The sequence below is a fragment of the Mesocricetus auratus genome, unplaced genomic scaffold (genome assembly GCF_017639785.1).
Source record: "Mesocricetus auratus isolate SY011 unplaced genomic scaffold, BCM_Maur_2.0 Super-Scaffold_100004, whole genome shotgun sequence".
Classification (NCBI taxonomy): Eukaryota; Metazoa; Chordata; class Mammalia; order Rodentia; family Cricetidae; genus Mesocricetus; species Mesocricetus auratus.
Window position 1 is genome coordinate 110,289,947 of NW_024429189.1, and position 7,754 is coordinate 110,297,700.

A 7,754-nucleotide genomic window follows, 5' to 3' on the forward strand; every position below is an offset into this window, starting at 1 on the left:
CAAGCTGGCCAGCTACTGGGTTCTCAGTCTCTCCACTGTGGTCAGCCATTGTAACTACACACCTACTGTCACATAAGCCACTTGAATGGATCCCTTTGTAATGGATACTCACTGGGTCAGCTGTGCTCCTCTAGTGAACCCTAACCCCTATGCCACGACTTTCTCAGGGATGACTCTAAGGTAGGTGATTTGCACCCTTTCCAGGGATGCCTCCTGTCAGCCGAGGCGCCTGTCGTCCACAACAGTAGCTAAACCTCTGTCCAGTCCTTATGTCAGGCAATACTGGGGAGTGAGGGGGCTTAAACAACGCTTTCTCCATTAGAGGGGAGCTCTACAAAAAGCCCCCGAATTACTTTCCCTTTGCCAGGCCTGGGTCACTCAGCCCCTTTCTGCCTCCAGCTGTCTTAGGGGAGTTGAAACAATGAGCACCTGGTAGGGCAGTGAGGTTTGTGGAGGCCAGGGTCCCCCAAATGAGCAGGACATGTAAGGGTTACTGAGAGGAGAACCCACAGAGCACCGGGCTCCAATCAAGATCTGGAAACTGGAGGGCGACAATGGTGTGGGGGTCACCTGGAGGCATTGCCAAAGACCAGAAGCAAGTGGGAGTGGCAGAAGGAGCCTTGAGAAGCTCTCTGTGAGATGAGTCGAGAAGACCACAATATGGGTTTCTGCAGGTTTGTGCAACAACCTAGCAAGGGCCAGGGACAGAAAACGACAAAAGTAACGACCCCATTGCAGAGAGGGAGAAAGAGTCAGACCTGAAATCCATAGAACAGGGGACAAGGCTTTAGCTGAAGGCCAAGGACTTGTGTCATGCTGAAGAGAAAACAGTAAAAGAATTGCACAGTCGTGTCCAGATATCATTTATCTCCTGAAAGAAACAAAATCTTTACACAACTCCGGTAACCCCCTAAAATTGTCTCTGTTCCGTTGGAGAAATAGGGGCTTCCTCAGTTATTTCAAACGAGCAATTTGATACAGGGAACTGGCCACCAACATACAATAGTCCCTCCCTTATCTGTGGTTTTAGTGTTGGCAGTTTCAGCTGTCCGTGGTCAACGGCAGTTCCGAAATACTAAATGGAAAGTGCCAGAATGAAATAATGTATAGTGTTTATGACTGTATGTATTTATAGTTGTTTTATCCTACTATTACTGACTAAATCTCTTACTATGCTTAAAACAATCTTTACCTCAGATGTGTGTGTATGGGTGGGGAGCCTGGTTACATAGGATCCGGTGGTGTCAGCTGTTTCAGGCAGGCACAGAATAGCCTCTAACAAAGAGTGTCTGCCACTAAGCAGGGACAGCGGCCTCTAAGAGCTGATAGGGTTCACAGGGAAAGGGGACAACGCTTTAAGATGAATACCTGCAGGGAGGGAGTTGGAGAGATGACTCGGTGGTTAAGATCTGGCACAGCTCTTTCAGAGAACTCTTGTTCAGGTCCCAGCATCAATGCCAGGGAGCTCACAACTGCCTGTAACTCCAATTCCAGGGGATCCAACACTTTCTTCTGGTCTCCTCGGGTAACTGCACATATGTGGTGCATATAAACTCATGCAGCGCACACACCTACACATAAATAAATGCTTAAAAAAATAAAGGAGGTAATAACTTCAGAGAACCATAAACACTTTTGCCACTGGAGAAGCCACAGGGAAAAGAGGAAACCCCATGGGTTGCTGGGCCATGGAGCTGCTGGGACAGACCCCTGCATGCTGTCCTTCTCGCTCCTCTACAGAAACTGAAAAGGCAAGGTCCTTACCCCCTTTCTGCCACCTTCTAGTTCCTCTCCAGTGCCTCCCCTGGACTGACTCTGAGAAGACAGCTTGCCTCTGTGTCTGTGAAGTGCCACCTGCAGGACTTCAGCCACCCTGGCAGCCAGCAGAGCACGGAGGGCAGGAGTGGAGCTAAGGACCACTGAGTTCACAGGGCAGCTGGCAGGTGGAGAGGAACTGTGTGGATGGGATACTGGAGCCAGATGAAGATGAGACAGAGACGGAAAGGCGAGAGCTTCTCTTCTGGGCTCCAGCAGCAGAACCAGGTTCTGATGTCTCACTGGACATTGTTCTTCAGTACCTCGGGTTCCAGCTGTGTGCTGTCCACGCCCAGCTTCCATGCCTGAGTCGCTGTGAGCTCTGTGCATTTCACAGGGTGGTTCCCATCACGTACGCTTGCTTTCCCTAATAACCATCTCCCCCTGGAGCCTCGCTGCCGCCAACCTCGGGTGCAGCTCTCCTGGTGGCATCCCCAGGTGCTCAGGTTCCTCTCCGCAGCGTTTCTCACAGCCCCATTCTCCTCTTGAAATGTGCTCAGCATCTTAATGGAAAGATTCCTTCCAGAAAATGGACTAGCACCAAAAATAAATTATCCAGAAAAACAAGACCGCTTTCTCTACCATGAAAGAAACTAAAGAGCTCATTAGCCTAAGGAATAAATCATGTTTTCTAGTGTTGTGAGGCCAGAAGACAGCCATGAATATTCATAAGCATACTTCTGAAGTGAGGGCTGGAGAGCATTCTTTTAGGCACCACCCATTTGAGGGAAAGATATCCTAACTGGTTAGGCTGGCTGAGCCCAAATCCTCAACAAGGAGACTGATAGCCTTGTTAATTGGTTAATTAGAGAAAGCTAATTTCTGGTAAAGGCAATGGGGAAAATAGGCCAAACTAGGACCAAACCCTGGGCCTCAGGATGCCTATGAGTGGCTTTATAAACTGGGCAAACCCAGCCATACCTAACAGCAAGAGTTTCATGGGGACCAAGCCAACAAGGAGAGGTAGCTGCTGTTTCTTGGACCTTGAATGATGCCCAGAGACTCATTGTCAAAGACTTAGTTCCTGTGCTGGGAGGGGTTACAGCTATTGGTGGGTAGGCCTAGGAAGAAGTTCTTATGTCATTTGGGGTGTGTCTATGGGGGAGGGGACTGGAATCCCTTGGCCACTTCCTCTTCTTCCCCTTGGGCTTCCTGGCCATAAGAAAACGTATGTATCTACCATGTACTCTCCAGCATTGTCATCTGGCACACCATTCTGAGGCCTAAAGCAATGGGACACGCTCCCCTCCCACCTGAAGCCTTTGAGTTCACACAACATCTTCACTTCAGGTAATTTTTTTATAGCTAATTTGGAGAGCTAGCGGGTACAGACCAGTCACCTCTCTGGTGTCACACACCTAGCCTTGCCTTTTTACCTTCCCTGGATTTTATGGTTGAGTTTGGTTTTTATTTGCAGTTGGGTTAAGCCAAGGCTCTCAGCTTTGACTGCACCTCCAAACAATCCCCAGGAGCTTTCTGGTTTAAAGATGTCCAAACCAGACCAGATCACGGACCACAGAGGTCTCTGGGGTCACACTTGGTGTCAGTGGTTTCAGCACACAGCCAGGGCAGCTGTAGCAGCTGGTGTATGAGGTGCTGCTGTGGTTCCTTCCCTTCCGTGAAGACACGCCTCCCCATCACACCTGATACTCCTGTCTAACAATGTCCTCTTTTTTCCCTCTTGAAGCATTACCTTTGGAGCCATTCCTGCTCAGAGTCCAGCTTTTTTGCCACAAAGAGAAAGCATGCTAAGAGATCGGTCAGTGACCTAGCTGATCTCCCAGAATCCCTGCCAGCCACATAGAAGCTTCCAGAAGGGCCAGTCCAGTCCAGGAGAACATTCAGGTGACCACCCCCCCCCAATCCCACTCAACACCCAGGAACAAGCATAGGAATCAGTACCCTGCTGTATTCAGGCCACTCCTGGACCCATGAGGGGCAGTAATGGATGGAGACCTTAACCAACGGGCTGTGCAGTAATTGTGTGTTGAGCAGAGAATGGCTGGAATGGGCAAGAACCACTGGATCAAAGGGGCATCCACAGGTAAGCACTGCAGCAAGGGACACACGGTCTCCAGCAGAGAAGAACCCTCTGCTGCTGTGTGGATCTGCATGTCTCCCACAAAGGCCCAGACGCTAAAGGCTTGGTACCCAGCCTGGGCACTAGAGGTAGACCTTTTAAGTGGAAGGGCTTAGTAACAAGTTAGGCCACTGGAGTGTGCCCTTACAGGGACAAGGGGACCTCCCTCACTTTCACTTCCAGGCTGCCCACAGGCCTCTTTGGTCATGTTCCTACTATGATATGTTTGTGGTGCTACATGCTCAGGGCAATAGGATCAAGAGACCATGAACTGAAGCCCCTGAAAATGTCATCCAAAAAAAACCCTCTTTATGACTTGATTTTCTAATGTGTTTGTGTCACAACAACAGAAAGATTACTAACACGCCCTCCACCTCGGTGGGGCCAACTCCACCCTTATACTGTGTCTTGCCTGCTCCCATGCTCCGGCCACACCTTATAAAAAGAACCACAGGCTTTGGGGACAGGACAGCTGTCAAGGTTGGAGCTACCCATCCATGCTGTGGTCCCTTATAGGCTAAAAAGGGTTTTGCTGTGTTTTCAATTTCACTGATTTTTTTCTCTTTTAAACAACAGCCTTACCTGTTTTAATTCATAGAGTTAGTTAATGGTCCCATATGGTCACTGTTACCATGGGAAGGCAACTGTGGCCAACAGTCTATTTTTTAGAACAGGCATCTGGAATCTCGGGGAGACTATTTGATTCTACTTCATTGCTGTAGTGAGTAATATAGGAGATGGGAGGTAAGCCCAAGGGCCATTGGTCTGCTGCATGTAATATTACACTGCTGTCTGTTTTGGGGGGAAAGGAGGAGCCCTAGTCTCCCTTCAATATTCGTGTTACCTTTATGGCTTAGGAACTCTATTAATTGGCTTTCTGGTGCTGTAACAAACTACCTGAAACTGGGTACTTCATATGGAAGGCAGGTTTATTATCTAGGTCCTGCAGGCTTAGGAACAAGGCTCTGACATCTATCAGTGTGGCTCTGGAGAGAACCTCCAGGCATCCAGGCATCACAATAAAGGTGCATGAGAGATCTCGTGTCAAGACAGGAAGCAGCTAAATATGCTCCCAACAGCTTAATCTCTGAGAACTAATCCACTCCCAGAGGCTAATACTAGTCCATCCTCAGCACTAGCCTCCACCCCTCAAAGCTCCACCCCTTCCAGTAGGTTCCAATTCTCAGGTCCGACCACCCTGCCATTGCCACCCCGGAGCTTCCAGATACCCTCAAGACATGTCTGAGCCACAGGAGTAACAGAAGCCCAATTTGCTCAGGGAGGCACTGCATCTAGCTAAAGCCATGTTCCCCAGTCATTCTGGGAGCTAGGTGTGGGCATGTGTCTAGTAAAAAGAGTACCTCGGTGTTGTGAGGGCATCTACAAAGCCTGAATCAGAAATCTAAAGATGGAGCATGACAGGGGAGTTAAGGACAGAGAGGGCCACAGAGCTGAAAATGCCTGCAGACACCAACACTCACTCTTCCTAGCTCGGCGGCTGGGGCCCTGTGTGCAGCTGGCATGGGGCTTACCTTGCTGGTGCCAGAAACACAACCAAGAGTGGGAAAGACACCGGGCCCAGACAGGGCGTTCCCGGTGGGCCCAGCCCAAGGGCCGCAGGGCCTGCTGCTCCTCTCCAGCTGCCAAAGATTCTAAGAAGCTATGGCTAAGGAGGGGTGGCAGAGGACTGAGCGGGGGGGGGGGGGGGGGCTTGGCATCCTGCAGGGGGACCTTTCTAGGCCAGACTTAAGGATCCATCTGCTAGGAACACGGATGCTGTGCCCACAACTGGAGCAATCCGGTGCACCAGACTTTGTCCAAAGGAGGCTGACACCAAGCCTCAGACACAGTTGCCTGCTTCCCTAAGCCCCTGGCTTCCAGAATCACCCTGGGACCCAGGGTGGAGGTAGGCAGTTCCAGGTGGGTGTGTGGTTTTCCAAGGCCCCATCCCCCACCCCCAGCATCGGAGGTCTACAAAACTTTCCTGTAGAGCCAGGTGGTAAACGCTTCAGGCTTTGCACATGTGCTAGCCTCTGCCCTGATACGCAAGAGCAGTAAAACGTGGGCCATAGATCAGAGAAGTCATGCTTCCATAAAACCTTTTTAATCAAATCTCATAAATTCTAAATGTGTAAATTTTAAATGTCATAGAAGATTTATTTACATGCTATGGAATTTTTTTTCATTTTTTTTTCCTTCTAAAACTCTCTTCTTAGCTCAAATAAAATGGTGGACAGGACCACATAGTTCACCAACCCTGACTCAGATCTGTTACTAGGAAGAGTTCAAGTCAACTTTTAAAACAGTGTGACATTACAGTGGTCCCCAAGCCAAGTGTCTAGTGTACCCAACATTACCCATTTTTGGAGTGATATTGAGTCCCCGTACACAACACTGAATATGCTACAGCCTAGTCACATGGGTCAGTGGTAGGCTGAGGATTTGAAGATTTGAAAAAAATCTGATCCATACCCTTAGAAGATTTGAGAAGTGGTTTCATTTAAATCGTTCTTTTGATCCCCAGGGAGGCTTTGAATCTGCCCACCATGAACTATAATCCTCCTCAAATCTATAGTGGTAACTACAGCAAACAAAACATTCTTGAGTGTGGTGGGAGAGCTAAAAAAGAATGCAGTAGCTCTTTAGTGAAGGTTCTTTGAATAGAATTACAATGCATTTTCTCTCACTGTGTTTGTCTGTTGTCCTTAAGGAACATCCATGAATTTTATTGCTAAGGATTGTATAATTAAGAGACTTCTAGAGATAACCAACACTAAGGATCTATGAAAAAGCAACATGGAAATCTACTCATAAACTTATTTAATTTATAATTTTAGAAAAGAGTTTGATTTGAGGTATCCTACATGGAGGGAATAATGCTTTTCCAGAAGCCGTAGGTTATTAAATAACCTACGAGGTGTAGGATACTTCCCTGCAAGTCGTTGTTCATAGAATTACCAGATAGGTCCCCAAATTATTACTAGCAGTTGTCATTGCTCTTGTCTGCCCACCAGAACTTGATGATGAAAGCCTATGGCTGAAGACGCCACACACTCTGCTCTCATGGCTTGAGGACATCAAGCTGAAAGCGACCTGGAAGCTTTCTCTCTGCTAACTGGTTTTCATAGCACTAGAAGGTGCTATACAGGCTACTGCGAGACATACTCATCAACAGTCTCTCACAGCTGTGAATTCTGCAAACTACAGTAATAATCAACCTGGCAAGATGTACCTATTGGTGCAGTAGTGGTGTGGATGCTACGGGGCAGCCTACTGTTTGCTTTTTGGACCTGAGGCCCACTCTAGGAGGCAACTTAATCGAGGTATCCATGTGGCCAAGCACCTGTACCTAAGAGGTTGTAGGCCCCAGAAAAAAGCATACTACTATTATTTTGCTAAATAAATATGGTATCAAACTGTCTTCTAAAACAGGACTTTTAGATTAAATTATTCTGTTTTAAGTGTATAAGTGTTTTGCCTGAATATGTATGTATGTATCTTGTGTATGCTGTTTCCCTGAGAGGTCAGAAGGAGGCATCAGATGGTTGTGAGACGGCAGGTTAGTGCTGGGAACCAAAGCCAGGTCCTCCACAAGAGCAAAAGTGCTCTAACCATTGAGATGTCTCTGAGTCTCCAAATCCTTTCTAGATACTTACCTTCACACCCATACTGTAGTGTGGCTTTCAACCCTCATCACACACGTCTTTTCACAGTAGACAGAGGGTAATATACAGACTCACCACCGGTCAAAGGACAGAGACTAAATGACTGTGGAATGATCCACCCTAATTTGAACATCTGTCTCATACACATGTGCACATGAACTTGCGTGCGTGCACATGCACACACACACACACAC

General features: G+C 47.9%; 1 long non-coding RNA gene across 1 annotated transcript; it reads left to right on the plus strand.

The window, feature by feature from the left end:
* The first annotated feature begins 2,982 nt into the window (after positions 1-2,982).
* On the plus strand, positions 2,983-7,361 carry LOC121140258. Its single transcript, XR_005877050.1, has 3 exons — positions 2,983-3,105; positions 3,503-3,859; positions 6,910-7,361. It is a non-coding gene; the product is annotated as an uncharacterized LOC121140258 (long non-coding RNA).
* The last annotated feature ends 393 nt before the right edge of the window (positions 7,362-7,754 follow it).